The sequence below is a fragment of the Microplitis mediator genome, chromosome 9 (assembly GCF_029852145.1).
Source record: "Microplitis mediator isolate UGA2020A chromosome 9, iyMicMedi2.1, whole genome shotgun sequence".
NCBI lineage: Eukaryota > Metazoa > Arthropoda > Insecta > Hymenoptera > Braconidae > Microplitis > Microplitis mediator.
In genome coordinates this window covers 15,755,979-15,772,796 of record NC_079977.1, presented here as the reverse complement: position 1 = coordinate 15,772,796, position 16,818 = coordinate 15,755,979, and the positions used below count along the sequence as shown (strand labels likewise).

Here is a 16,818-nt window from a genome sequence, read left to right as displayed (position 1 = left end):
ATAATCCTTTTCAGGTTGCGATGAAACAAAATTAGAATAAAATATATAAAATTTTTCCAAGATAAAGTTTTGAGCAAATATCTATAAATTTTTCAAAAGGGTGTTCGATGAGTAAATACGTAAGATTAAAGCAGTCTTGAATAAATGTAAATTTTTTGTTTTCTAATGTAAGTTTACAAATTTTTTTTATAAAATATTTGAAAACTTTTGAGCAGCTGAAAGAATCTATTAACGGATAAACGAATACAAATTACGGCTAAGCAGTTTTAGGGAAAACATTTTGGAGTAGGTAAAATATTCGTATTAGGATAAATCTATCAGAACTACAAGTAAGTAAAATCTGTTAGAGACAAAATTTTGTTGTACAACCGAAAATTATTCAATACGTAAATAACTGAAGATTACGGGGGTCGGTTTTAGAGAAAAACGAGTAAACATATGTATTAGTATAAATTCACAGCTGTTTATGGATAAATGTAAATTTTTCTTGAGACAAAATTTTTAGTGTGTAAATAGACGGATTTATTTTTAATGCGTTAGAGGTTTAAGAGAAATACTACTTATAAGATTTAAAGTAAAGAATAATTTTAACTATTCTATAAAGTAATATTTTTTTTTGTTAAACAATTTTTTATTATTTATACGAGGCACATTTTTTTTTTTTTATACGAGTGAACGTTCAATATGAAAAATTCCATGTATAAAAACCTTCATGAATATTTTTTCATAATGATTTTGATTTTACATCCATGGAAAAAATAATTTCTATTTATTAAAGATTTACTTATATTAAAATAGTTATAGACATTTTTTAAATTTTAAGTGTATATAGTAGGGTTTAAAAAAAATATTTTTCGAAAAAACATAAGACATACACCTCCTAGGAATAGTGCTTATGAGTACATGGTAGGGGTTGAAAAGATGTATACTAAAATGTATAAGACAACCCTTCTTACAGGTATGTAATGTACAAGTGTATAGCGTGGGTAGGTCAGAACCCCTACTTAGCTATTGACAAGAAAACTGTTGCTCCACCCGTTTTCATGGTGAAAATTTAAGCAATAGGGTATAGTCCTAATGAGATGGGATGGTCAAAATTTTGCTACCTTCTAAAAGATTTCCAATGTACAAGCTTATGGTGAGGGCGGATTAGGGATCCTACTAAGAAAATAGATAAGAAAACTGTTGCTCCACCCGTTTTACGGTCAAAATTTAAGTGATAGGTTATTGTCCTAATGAGGTGGGTTGGCTAAAATTTTGCCATTTGCTACTAACCATATAAATATTAGGTACAAAACATAGCAGAGCTCAGTACAAAAGCAACTTGTAGAATTACTTGCTGTTTGGCAAATGTGCTGGCAGTTTATCCCAAACGCAGCTTATATGTGACTTGGTTAAACGGTAAAGAAAGTTCGTGTACCTGAGTTGCGACCAAATTGATGATAAGTTGTCGACAACTTTCAGCTTGTGTAATTGTTGACTACAAGTTGGCTGCAAGTTGCTCAGCAGCTTGGCAACAATCTACTGCCGCAACCTGTCACTAAGTTTTTGAGCAACTTGTAACCAAGTTATTGGCACCAGTTGCACGAGCTGAAAGTTGTCGACAAGTTGCTCGGAAACTTGCTGTCAACTTATGGAAATGCCAACTTTTGCAGTCAACTTGGCAAAAGGTTGCGGTAGTAAAGTCCCCTTCCCAATCCTGCTTAAAGCAGTAAATAAAAATCCCTACCAATATGTGTGTGGAAAATTCGAGAACATTCTCGAATGTTCGACATCTCACCAAGTCCCTCTCCCAATCACACATAAAGCAGTAAAAACTCGAAAATATGTAGTAAAAAGTCCTTATTTATCCGCTAAGTCCCAAAATCTACTTTTATCGATAAGCTAGACAGACCCCCAAACAGAACCTGCATTACCATGATCAGGTTCCAGTCAAAATCTGCATTACCATGATCAAGTCCCCACCAAATCTTCATTATCATCAATAAGAAACAGACCCCAAAAGTATATCAAAATTTTTGATTGAATAAAAAAAAAAAAAATATATACTTTAATTAAATGTTGTTTTTATTTCATAATTCATACATACATACATACATATCCGTAAAAGTACGGTAAGATTTTTTTTTTTGATCGAATAAAAAAAAATATATATTTTTAACATTGCAATAAGTTTTGATAGTTTAAATTATCTATAGAAATAACTGTTAACTATCCAATTTATCTAATATTTAGAAATAATGATGACTGGTAATATATTAATCACGATAAGCCATTTCGAAGTCATTATATTTACCTCCAAAGTAAGTGAGGTAGAGCTTATGATATGGTATGGGGTTGAGCAACTGTTCGAAATAATTAGGATTCTTCGTTATCAATGCTGACGTCCTTTTTGGCAAAAATACATTAAATTCTTCATTGATTGTTGCAACTACTCTTAATCCGAATTTGGTATTAGCATTTTTGAAAGCGGTTATTTGATAATCTCCATCTCTTTCCAATTCATTCAGCTTTTTGGTTGGTAAAAATATGGGTAATTTGAGGGCCTCGTTTACTTTTGAGAGATCCATTATTCGCTAAGCAAGTATTCCAAATATCAATTTTAAGTAATCAAATTTTGAATATATTTAATAGTTTTACAATTAAAAAAATCTTACCTGTTGAACACGACTTTATAGTACACTTCTCACAGAACAAAATCTCTAAATAACTGTGCGGATTATGACAAAAACTCAAGTTTTTATCGTGATGATCCCCACTTAAAAATGCTTCGTGTTGTGGATTTCTACGAAAAAAAAATTTTTGGGAGATATAAAATAAAAAATGATTGGTCCACAACCGGTTAGATCAACCGTTAAAACCTCTACTTCTAATAAAATGAAAATATTCTTGGAAAAACTTTCAAATTTTGCCTATAACCCACCCCCTTACAGCCGTTAAAAAATTTAGAATAATCAGGATTGAAAAATAAACTCTCCACCAATATGTGCGTAGAAAATTCGAGAACATTCTCGAATGTTCGATGTCTCACCAAGTCCCTCCCCCGATCATACATAAAGCAGTAAAAACTCGAAAATATGTAGTAAAAAAGTCCTTATTTATCCGCTAAGTCTCAAAATCTACTTTTATCGATAAGCGAAAACAGACCCCCAAACAGAACCTGCATTACAATGATCAGGTTCCAGTCAAAATCTGCATTACCATGATCAAGTCGGCATTATCGTGATCAAGTCCCCACCAAATCTTCATTATCTTCAATAAGAAACAGACCTCAAAATGTCGATAGAATAAATCTACATTATCATAAATAATGAAAAAAGGCCTCAAATATCGATAAAATAAATCTACATTATCATCAACACAAAATGTCGATAGAATAAATCTACATTATCATAAATAATGAAAAAAAGTCCTCAAATATCGATAAAATAAATCTACATTATCATCATCAGGCCCAAATATCGATAAAAACAAATCTACATTACCATCATCAGGCTCAAATATCGATAAAAACAAATCTACATTGCCGACATCAGGTACTTATCGTAGGTCGGTAAAGTAGGGCGCCGTTTTGATTTTCGGGCCAAAAGCCTCTCTGTTTAACTACTGTTTTCTATTTTTTATCTTATTATTATTTAATTTGTATTTTAATGTAGATAAAACCTAATATGTCGTGTCAATAATTCCAAAAGGACATATTTTTTTTATACGCCCTTTTGGCTTTAGTCATAAAGTCTATCAATGTTTTTTTTTTGTTATTATCAATCATAGTGTAGACTTATTGTAAAGCAAAAAATCGAAAGAAATACTGTGAATACCAAAAAGGTTTATAATTCAAGTTATTCGCCTTATTGGTTTTAGTCATTAAATTTAAAGCCAAAAAGGCGTATAAATTGTTTATTTGGTTTATTAAATAAATAATTAATACTCGCAGTTACATTAAATATTGTAAATCTTTATTGATTAAATTAAATTTTTCTTTTTTAAAACAAAGAATATTTAAATATTTAAAACAACATGATATTTTTTAATAAAAATTTAGAAGAATTATCTTTAATGTATACTCTATAGAACAAAAAAAACCCGATCCCTAACTTCCTTTATTATTCCAATCAAAAAAATTCCCGAAAATCACCTATTTTTTCGATCCTCACAGTGGCTATCCCCCTTAAATGTGTAAGATGTATTAAGGATTTATAAGAAAATACTTTGGAGATGAATTTAGAACAATAGTTTTTAAAAAGAGATTCAAAACTGACATGGTTATTGATAATATTTATAATAGTACCAATTTCTAGGGTAAAATATATGGACTGGGAGTATTTTTGTTCATCAAAAGCAATCCCAAGCAAATTTCACCGCTTTTATGAACATTTTAATTTTAATGATAGGATTAATAAGTTCAATTATTTATTTTTTTCTTTTTATTTTAAAAGTGATATAAAATTTTGATGGCAGTAATAACGAATGTGTAAAAATTTGATTTTACTTCTTGACCCAAATAAACTTTTTGGTTCTTTGTTTTAAAAAAGAAAAATTAAATTTAATCAATAAAGACTTAAAATATTTAATGTTACTGCGAGTATTAATTATTTATTTAATAAACCAAACTAAAAATTTATACGCCTTTTTGGCTTTAAATTTAATGACTAAAACCAATAAGGCGAATAACTTGAATTATAAACCCTCCCGATGAAAAAAGATTTTATACAATTGTATAGAATTATATACCAATTATATATGGACTATATATAATTATATATAGACTATATATAATTGGATAGAAAAAATGGCCCGATCCAATTGTATACAATTTATATAGGAATTGTATACAATTCTATACAAATTGTATAAATTCTATATAATTATATACAATTCTATATATTGCAATTATATAGAATTGTATATAATTTGTATAAAATTGTATATAATTATATAGACTTGTATACAATTTGTATAGAATTGTATACAATTTCTATACAGTTGTATACAATTGGATCGGGTCATTTTTTGTATGAAATTTTATACAATTGTATAAAATCTTTTTTCATCGGGCTTTTGGTATTCAAAGTATTTCTTTCGATTTTTCGCTTTACAATAAGTCTACACTATGATTGATAATAACAAAAAAAAAACATTGATAGACTCTTTTGGACTTTATGACTAAAGCCAAAAGGGTATATAAAAAAAATATGTCCTTTTGGAATTATTGACACGACATATTAGGTTTTATCTACATTAAAATACAAATTAAATAATAATAAGATAAAAAATAGAAAACAAAACTTCATAAATAATTAAAATTTGTTGTTCACATTTAATATTTATTTCAGTTGCACGTACTAAGTAAAGCTATACAATCCAATGAAAAATGTAATCAATAAAACTTGAAAAAAATAAAAATATCAAATAAAACCTCAAGAATTAAGAAAAGTTATCAAATATATAGTACAATTATGTTGTCAAAATTATTAATTAAACAACTGTTATATCTATTGTTGTAAGTAAAGTCCTTCTTTATTGTCACATATATTTTTTTATAATTTTCCTTAATTAAGCAGCGACAATAAATAAATCTATTATTTTATAATTTAATAGTCACAATAATTTCTTTGAAAATTATTTTTTCACACCTGGTTGCATTTATATGATTTAAATTTAAATATTCGTCAATAAATGAGTTTATAGTGCTTCATTTGTTATTGATTATATAAGTTTGATATTTCAGCTCAATTAATTTTTGATTTTTTTATGAAATATCACTAGTTAATGTTAAGTACTACCTACTTGATATTGAATAAATTTTTAATTTAATGAATAACATTTTATTTATGATATTGTTTTTTCTTTTAATAATTTTTTTTTTCATTTATTTCAGACCAATACATCATGAGGAATTATAAATAACTAATTACTTATAATTAAATCAAAAGCTTCACGAAAACGCTCTTGTAAAATTTTTTTGTGACAGACACTTGAAATCTACGACATTTAGCGCTTATAGTTGGCAGTTAAGAATATTAAATAAGATACAGCCGGTAAAAAAGATACCTAATCGTTTTAATAGTGACGTCATCATCGGATCAAAAAATATTTTTTGGTTACATGTGCGATAGCAAACGACCAAAAAATATCGAAATAACTTAACGAGCCATCTTGCGACAAAATTTATCATCAATTCAATTCGTCCACTTACCGACCTCTCTAATTTTCAACAAACACTCAAAACAATCTTACCAAATAAATAAACGCGGATTTATAACCTGCCATTTATAGGCACTAAATGTAGTAAATTTAAAATATCTGTCACAAAAACTAATGTATTTATCTAGTACAATCGAGTCTAAGACGCTCGTGTGTTGGTACCCTTGCCTTCGGCTCGGGTACCAATCTTCACACTCACGTCTTAAACACGATCGCACTCGATAGATAAACTACTATTTAATTCAGTACTTTATTTTTCATGAAGTTCACCAAATTTTTGTATCTAAATGAGAAATCTACCTTTCCATTCCGGGTAAGGCCGGATGGCTCTTTTTTTTGTAGGTAATTGAATGCTCTACAAAAAAAGTTTCTTATCATTTTTTGATAAATCTATTTGTTCGTAAGTTATTTGAGGTTGAAGTAGAATTCATATGAAATTTTGTGATCTTTTTACTCTTCCGGCGAAACTATCAGACCTATTACAAAATAACATGAGTCCTTTTTTGTAGACAATTTTATTCCCTACAAGTTATTTTGAATAAAGTTTTTTTGAATTCCGCATTTTTTTCTAGTTATTTTTATTATAATGTCAAGCTCATGAAAAAAATAGTCTTCTGATTGATTTTGAAAGCTTGACATTAAAATAAAAATAACTAGAAAATAATGCGGAATTCGAAAAAACTTTATTGAAAATAACTTGTAGGGAATAAAATTGTCTACACGGAAAAAAGAGCAGTTGAAAAATTCCAGTTTCTACAGTAAAAATAGGCTTTCGGGGCAAAAGTCTTTCAACATTAAAACTTAAACTGTAGTTTTAGAAATTTGTTATAGTAATAAAATTAATACAATTCGGAGCAGTAAATTTTACAGTTTAAAATGTAATTTTAGTTAAAAAAATCTTCAAAGTATTATTTACTTTTTATTTTGAATTCTTGCTTTATTTAAAAATTAATAGTTGATAGGTGAAACTGTAAAAATTAAGATTTATTGGTGATGTATTTTGTGCTTTCTGAAATAATTCCTCTTATTTATTCATAATGTTAAAATTACACTGTGAGTTATCAGTTGTCGAGAATGATAAATGATCTGAGAAAAATCACAGCTCACACTGTAATTTTTAAATTCTATATCTTGAGAAGAACTCTACTATACGGAATAGTAATATTATCGATCGAAAATGTAATTTTAACTAAATTAATTTGTAAGAGAGTATTCACATATTGTAAATAAAAATTACAGGTTCGGATAGCAACTTGTAAATTTTACTCGGTAAGTTTTACAGTTTGAAAACTTTATTTTTCAATATTTAATATTTCGCTTTTCAGTATCTCACTCACGCTAAGGCAGTGACCATAAGTCGAATAGCGTCAGGGAGGCGTCTTGCCCATAGCTCGAGTAACAAACGGCTACAAACAAGTTCGAACTTGTGCTTTGTGCTCCTGTTTTATAGACAGTTCTTTATTAGATGTGATAGCGTCGTCATAAATTTTATGTGATTATTTGAATTATTAAATAAAAGTTTATATCGTTAAAATTGATTTTTAATTGGTGGTTTTGTGATACTATTCATCTACAATAGTTGATATTACTGATTAATATATAGATGAAGAAGCTCAATGTAAGAGGAAACTAAAAAATTATAGTAAGGAAAATTGGCCTTGTATTGTAACTTTACAACATCAAGTACGTCAATATTAATATTTTTCGTCATATTCGGACAATATTTATGAACCGGACATGGGATTAGCTGATTCTGTCACAACTTCTATTGAAGGTTGTGAATATTCTGTTGGATGACTCAACCCTTCGATCAATTTTAAGATATTTTTAAATAGATTTCCAATCAATCACTTAAAGAATTTGTTACATTCTCGAGTCTAAAATCTACTAATTCCAATTTAAATGATCCATCATCTAATTCAAATAATAATTCTAATCAATTGTTCGAAAAACTTATTACTATGTCCTCAAATCCAAATGTAATTCTAGGTGAGCAAACTATTGGAAAACATACTGATTCTAAATCCAACCCTATAAATTCAAGTGATAAATTAATTCAAATTCCTGAAAAACCATCGAAATCAAAATCCAAGTTTTCTAAACTCAAAGAAAAATCATACCAAGGAAACCCCAAGTCCATAAAACCACTGAATCCAGCTCATTCTAATATTCATGATAACTCTAGTTCTAATTCCAACTCGAAATCTTTTAAATCCAATGATAAAACAAGCCAATGCAAGCCAATAAAACAATCTAATATACTAGTTGACACTAATGACTTATCTTATGTCCTATTCGAATCTTCAAACGCAAAATCATATGATCGAGTTTTAAAATTTCTAATCGATACAGGAGCTTCTATTTCACTAATAAAGAAACAAAGTCTCAAAAATCCTATAATCACAAATCATAAGAATACCATTCTGAACGGAATCACTCCAAATGCTCCTCTTCAAACACTCGGAAAGACCGAGGTCCTTCTCGAAACTCATAAGCATCAATTTATTCTAGAAGCTCAGATAATTGATGGTCATACAAATATCCCATTTGATGGTCTGTTAGGTCAAGACTTCTTTCGGTGTCAAAACGGAAAAATCGATTACGGGAAATCTTCCACCTCTATTGACTCATTGCCATTCCAAGTTCCAATCTTCATAAATACTCCACAATATAATAATTTAATCAATTTAAGCTCCAGATGTGAAACCGTAATAAAAATTAACGTTCAAAATCCTGAAAATCTTTCCGAGGGTATAATTGAAGCCCAAGAAATCAATTCAATTCTAATACCAAATGCTATTGTTAACATTTGACCCGAGGACCAAGCCTTAATTACTGTTGTGAATACTGGCACCAGATATATTCAAATACCGACCCTTAGTATACCTATCCTTCCTTTACCTGACCGAACTCAAATTTTTTCATTCCGTATAGACTGTAGTAAAAATAAAATAAGAAAAGAAACCTTAAAATTTAACTTAAGGCTAAACCATTTAAATTCTGAAGAAAGACAAAAAATATTAGACCTCTGTACACGGTACGACGATATTTTTCATTTACCTGACGACATACTCGCTGCTACTAAAACAACTACTCATTCTATTGATACAACTAACGAACGACCAATTCACTCTAAAACGTACAGATACCCACAAGTTCACAAAGAAGAAGTTAACAGACAAATAGAAAAAATGTTAAAACAGGGAATCATAAAACCTTCAACAAGTCCTTGGTCCAGTCCTCTATGGGTAGTTCCGAAAAAACTGGACGCATCAGGTACAAAGAAATGGCGAATCGTTATAGACTATAGATTACTAAATGAAGTTACAGTAGACGACGCTTATCCCATTCCGAATATAGAAGACATATTAGATCAGCTAGGACATTCTCTATATTTTACAACACTAGATCTTGCTAGTGGCTTCCATCAAATAAGAATGAATTCGAAAGATGCCGCGAAAACCGCGTTCACAACCCCTGAAGGACATTTTGAATATGAACGTATGCCGTTTGGATTAAAAAATGCACCCGCGACATTTCAACGTCTTATGAGGACTGTACTCTCAGGCCTAACAAGTAAACAATGTTTTGTATATATGGACGATATAGTTATTTACGGATTATCATTAGAGGAACATAATGAAAGACTTAAAAATGTATTTGATTGATTAAGAGAGCATAATCTCAAACTCCAACCAGATAATTACGAATTTCTAAAACCAGCTTGTCTTTACCTAGGTCATTTAATTACCCGGGAAGGTTTAAAACCTGACCCAAGTAAAATCGAAGTAATCCAAAGAATGCAACGTCCCAAAACTCCAAAAGATATAAAAGTATTTTTAGGTATGGTCGGTTACTATAGGAAGTTCATTGAAAATTTTTCTTCCATTGCAAAACCCTTAACAATACTCTTACAAAAAGATATACCCTTTATTTGGACTGACCAGCAACAACAAGCGTTCGAGACATTAAAAAATTAACTAATAAGTTATCCTATACTTCAATATCCTAATTTCAATTTACTTTTCACTTTAACTTGTGACGCTTCCAATATCGGTATCGGAAGTGTACTTTCTCAAATGATAGACGGCAAAGATCTACCTGTAGCCTATTATTCTCGAACCTTAAACTCTGCCGAACATAACTACTCGACTACAGAGAAAGAATTATTAGCTATTGTAAAATCAATAGAACATTTTAGACCCTACTTATACGGTCGTCTATTCACAATTTACACAGATCATAGACCACTCCAGTGGTTATTTAATTGTAAAAATCCTTCTTCAAGATTAGTTCGTTGGCGATTATCATTAAACGAGTATGAATATCAAATAAAATACAAACCCGGACGCGTAAATTCTAATGCGGATGGACTATCATGGAAACAAAATGAACCACACCATTAATATGACAACATCTAGTAATAATACTTACAACGACTTTATAAAATTTCACTACACCAACAATGACGTAATAGAGTATGAATTTGAAAATCGACCAATAGACAAAATCCGTGACCCTATCGTTTTACTCTGGTCACATGACTTAGACGAAAGTAATCAGTACTCTAATTACATTCAAGAAAATTTCGATCTATCAGATACGAATCCTACCCTCAATGGACTTATTAAATTACAAAACAATACTCAAACTTTCTACCTACTCTTCCCAAAGAACTTACATCACGACAAACTTGAATACAAACACATATTTGATACTTTAAAAGCTTTAAAGAACACGGTAAAATCCGAATCCTTTATTTTAATTCCTCCACAAAAAGATAAAAATATAAAGTCAAGTCAGCTAAACGTAATGCTTAAATTTCTATTCCCTAAAAACAATATAAAATTATTTAACATCAGTAGAATCATTCCGAAAACTCAGGATGAAATAAAACAAATCCTTCAAGAAAATCACGACAGCAAACTATCCGGTCATTCAGGATTCAATAAAACGTACAGAAAAATTAAGGAAAGATATTATTGGTATAATATGAAAGCCGATATCCGAAAATATATAAAAACATGCCATTCCTGTCAAATAAATAAAACAAATTTTAAACCGACTAAACAGCCTATGGAAATAACTACTACCTTCGACAATCCTTTTGAAAGGATAGCCATAGACATTGTAGGACCCTTACCTTTGACTGAATCAGGTAACAGATTCATTATGACGGGTCAAGACGACTTTACAAAATTCTCCTTCGCATTTGCTATTCCAAATCATGAAGCTCAGACCGTAGCCGAGACCTTAATCCTAATATTCACAAGTTTCGGTATACCTACAACATTCCTTACTGACCAAGGTGCCGATTTTATGTCTAAGCTCATCAAAGAATTGAGTTCTCTATTTAAAACAAAACATATCTCGACTACTCCTTACCATCCCGAAACCAATGGTGGATTAGAACGAAGTCATTTAACCCTCAAAGATTATTTAAAACATTGTATTAAATCGGACCAAACTAACTGGGACAAGCCTTTGCAATGTTTAGTTATAACACTTCAATACACAAATCTACTAATTATACACCATACGAACTTCTTTTTAGTAGAAAAGCTTACTTGCCTTCCTCTATAACCCAAGAACCTAAGTTCCACTATACGTATGACGATTATATTAGATCACTTCAACACAGACTAAATCAATCATTCAAAATCGCTAGGGAACACATGATAATTGCAAAAAATAAAAGTAAAGAATACTATGATCGTAATGCTAATCCTGAAACTTTCGAAGTTGGTGACCTAGTATTGATTTATCAAAAGCAAACTAAACAAGGTTTGGCTAAAAAATTATCAAAAAATTTCAAAGGACCATATCAAGTCACAAAAGTATTTCCTAATCAAACAGTTGAAGTTAAAATTAGTAATAAGAAAACTACTAGATATCACGCAAACTTACTAAAACGATATTTTTCAGATGAATCTAACACTCTTGCAGATCCTTCTCCTTCCACATCTAACTCTTAGTTCTCATTTCCAAAATAATATCCTAACCCAATCCAGCGGAATATTCTTTAACAACAAAGGCCCAGTAAAGATATCAAACTCCAAATTCACTCTGTTGGCTCATCTCAATATATCGTATCTCCTAGAAGCTTGTGCAATAATTTCAAATAATTTAGCATTAACCGAAGGTCTCTGTGCCAAAGGCATTTTAACTCGAACTAAACACGTCTATATAACGGTACACTGCGAAAAAACTCTTAAAATGATTCATAACGATCTCGACGAAATTAATCATAATGACGAAATAATTAGAGAATTAACATTTAAATAGACACGTAGACAATCTCGTGGTCTTATTAACGGAGTTTCATACGCATTAAATTGGCTTTTTGGTACACCCGATGCAGATGATGCACAGTATTATAGCGATAGTATCAATGTATTATTAAATGATAACAAACAAACCCAAACCCTTTTAAAGTCCCAGATTCAGATCATCTCTAGTACTATCAGAAATTTCAACTATTCTCTCACAGCTCTCAAAACACAATGAATGATAATTTAAAACAAATTCGGGAATTCGAAATTGAAACTAATGACTATCTTAAACAATTACAGTTCGAAACCTTGATGATCGAACACATTACTGCTTTGTCACTTTTAGCAAATAAAGTCACTAGAGAATATATTCAAGCTGTTGAAGTTATTAGCTTAGGAAATCGAAGTATAATTTCACCCTTTTTAATTAGTCCAAAAACTTTACTGACTGAACTGGCCAAATACAAAGGCGATAACGATTTATTTATCGAACCAATACAAATCAATATTCCTATAATTTATAAATTAATTACGGTAGATGTCTTAGTACACGGAGAATTAATTATGTTTGCTTTAAATGTCCCGACTGTTAAAAAATTACTATACGAACTCTATCAATTAATTCCTCTTCCCATGCAACACAAAAATACATCGGTATTTTCATATATTCTCCCTAAGGCTCCTTACTTATTGATTTCCCAATCTAAATCCCAGTTCACCTTTTCGCAAGAGTTGTTGAACTGTTTGAAGTACACTAGTGGAAACTACCATTGCCACAGCGTACACACTATAAGGACTGCTGATCCAGACACCTGCAAATCTTACTTCTATCACCACACACGGGACGCATCCCTGAGAATTGCGAAACAAGAACTATCAAAGCATCTATCGAAACATAGACATACATCAATCATAATCGTTGGCTCTACGTGCTTCAAAAACCATCAACTTTAACTGTGGTTTGTCAACATCAACATATAGAAGACATTGTCCTTCACCAGACTGGAATCATCAAACTCCAGAACAATTGTAAAGGTTACACTAATCTTTTTCTACTTGAGCCATTGGAATATGCCAATAGAAACGCTACCTACTATATACCTTCTTCCAATATCATCGAGCATGATTGCTGCGCTTCTATTGCTGAACCAAATGATCTAATATCATCTGATTTGAAACCAATTCAGCTCACTAACATTGACCTAAATGATTTCAAATACGCTGATAAGAAATTAGAAGACTTTAACAAGATTATCTCTAAACGACTCAATGAACCATTTACTGTCACTCATTCCCATTGGTATACATCAATTCTAAGTGGAGTATCTGCAATCGTACTTCTAATAGTCTTATACAATTTCTGTCGTTGGTGCGGATGCTTATACTGGCTCCAACGCCTTTGCTGCTTTACTAGAAGTCCACGCAATGAAGAAATTGTTCCACCAGTAATAAAAAACTTTGTCAATTGCAATTTCGACTCTGACCTTCGCAAAGAATATAGACAATCTACAAACGACGTTTTAGTCTACAAGGACAAAGAAAAGACTAATCTGCCTCCGATTGCTGTTGAGATTCCTGAAGAAGACGAAGAGACTTCATCACCAACCAAGACGCCAGTGATCAACCAGCAACCCTCAATGAGGACCAGGAGAAGCACTACCCCATTGTGAAATAATTGTGAAATAGATTAAAAGAACAATTAATTAATCAATATTTTACGTACTCCAAATTCCAAATAATCTCCTTGATTTATTATGATTTATAATAGTGGAATAATGACAATAATTAATCATTAAATTCATAATTAAGAAAATATATTAATTTAAGATTCTTACAGCGACCAAGAACATTTGAATTCTATTAATAATATTTAAAATATAATCAAAATTGTTATTATTAAATATCAAATTTGTAATTACGATACAATTATTCATATGTATACTGAATTCTGTAAATAATTATTCCATTGTAAGGTTGATACAAGACTCAGATCTATAGATATATATAAATATAAAAAAAAAAGGGAAAAATGCACACGAATCCATCAAGAGTATTGCAGACTCTGTCTTTATACTAAAAAGGGGAGGTGTTGGATGACTCAACCCTTCGGTCAATTTTAAGATATTATTAAATTGATTTCACTTTTAGAAAGCTAGATTTCACCCGCCTGACTACCCTCGAGTACGAGGAAAACTCTCTAACTCTTAGAAGATAGAACTGCTGTTCTTGTATCGACTCAACAACGCTTTTTGTATTAAATTGAATTTTATAATAAACCTCTGTGAGGAACCCAACAATTCATTAACACAATTAAATCCGATAAAAACTAAAAAACAAAAATTATTGTACTATAGATATAAAAATTTTTATTATATAGATTTAAGAGAAAAAAAATAAATATTACTTTATGAAACTGTAAATTTTTTAATCTTAAACTATAGTTATCATTATTTTAAATATCGAATTTCGAAAAATAAAGAATTTCATTTGTCAAATGAAACTGTAAAAATTGTAGCTTGTATATCATATTTTAGTAATTTCAAAGTATAAATTCAAGCAAAACAATACTTTTTACTAAATGAAACTGTAATAATAAAATTTTTTTGTCTCAGGAAATAACCCGGGTCAAAAATAAAACTTGATTTAGACTTGGTTTACCAAGTCGAAATTTGAAGCTGTTTTTCACAAGACAAACTCGACTTTTTTTTACGGAGATATGAAATATATTTTTTCGCCTTGGTTTAGACTTAACTGGCTTACTTAGTCGCGATTTAAGACGAAAAAGTTGAAATCAAGTCGAAATTGACTTGGTTTAGACTTATTCGACTTAAATTTTAAGATGAAAAAGTCGAGATCAAGTCGAAATTGACTTGGTTTAGACTTATTCGACTTAAAATGTAAGGCGAAAAAGTCAGACCTAAGGTGAAATCATTTTTATATATTAAGGCGAAAGTAAGGCGAATAAATTACTTTTTTTCGCCTTGGTTTAGCAAGTCAAAAGTAATGTGAATGACTATCGTGCTCAAAGTAAAGACGAATAAGTTGAAACTAAGATGAAAAAAGTTCACAAAGTTGAAAAAAATTAAATTTAAGTCGAAAAAGTCGAGATCTTATCAAAAAATCGTCGGCAAAGCGATAACTTCAAAAGAAAATAAGGCGAAGCGAGCCTGAATCAAGTTTTATTTTTGACCCGGAAAAATTTGAAGAATTTGTAGAAAAAATTTCAGTGTGAGATTGTAATTTTTAGAATACAATTTAAAATTATAAAATCTGTTTACTATAGAGAACTGGAGAATATCGAGTGTGAAACTGTAATATTTGTTATGCCTGGATAAAAGTGTAATTTTTACAGTTTCAAAGTCGCAGCACTTTACTAATATACGAAACTGTAATAAATACTCAGATATGAGTTCAATTTTTCAACGGCTCGTTTTTCCGTGTACAAAAAAGGTCCCATGATATTTTGTTGATAAAAAATTTATATGCATGAACAAATTTGAAGAGTAATCATAGAATGCCTAACAAGTACATGAAATCAGTAATAGCTTAAAATTAAATAAAAAACTATTTAAAATACATTATTTCGAATATTAATTTTTTTGTTACTTCAAAAATTAATAATTAATGAAATAAAAATATTTTATAAACTTTCATAACATCATCTTGTTGACTACGTTTATAAAAAGGGCTCCACGAAACAAAAAATGTATAGATTAATTATTTGAACTTTTATAGGGGAGGGGGGGGGGGGGCAGAGCGGGCCCCTTAAGGGAAATAATCATAATATAATTAATTTTTTTAACGCGTTTACTTCTTTTTAGACGTTTGATTATTATTTTCACTCAATTATGCTGCGTCCATTAAAATTGAAAAAATCAAAAATTAGGGGCAGAGCGGCCCCCCTAAAAATTTCGGATTTGATATTTTTTATTCTTTATTTTATTGTAACAATTATTTATGAAGGAAAGGGTAAAGGAAAAAGCAAATCAAAACAATCGGTCAATGATACGGCTTGTATTTTTTGTGGCAAATTATACTGGGAATCTTTAGAGCCGTGGATTCAATGTGGCCAATGTAAAAATTGGGCTCATGATTCATGTGCCGGTGTTCACAACAAAGTTGTGCAAAGCTACACGTGTAATATTTGCAAAGAACTATGAAACGATTGTATTTTAATAGTATAAAAAATCATTTTAATAGTTTGCTGGGATATAACTTTAAAATGTAATTTTATTATCTTTAACTTTCTTAATAAATTTTTATGTTTATATTTATATAGTAATAATAAATATTTAATAAACAGTTTTGGTGGTCTATTTTAGCCCTCATTAGGGAAGACCAG

The 16,818-nt window shown here is 30.1% G+C and overlaps 1 pseudogene; it reads left to right on the top strand.

Moving 5' to 3' along the window:
• Positions 1–12,335: 12,335 nt before the first annotated feature.
• LOC130674502 (uncharacterized) lies at positions 12,336–14,792 on the top strand (annotated as a pseudogene).
• Positions 14,793–16,818: the final 2,026 nt, after the last annotated feature.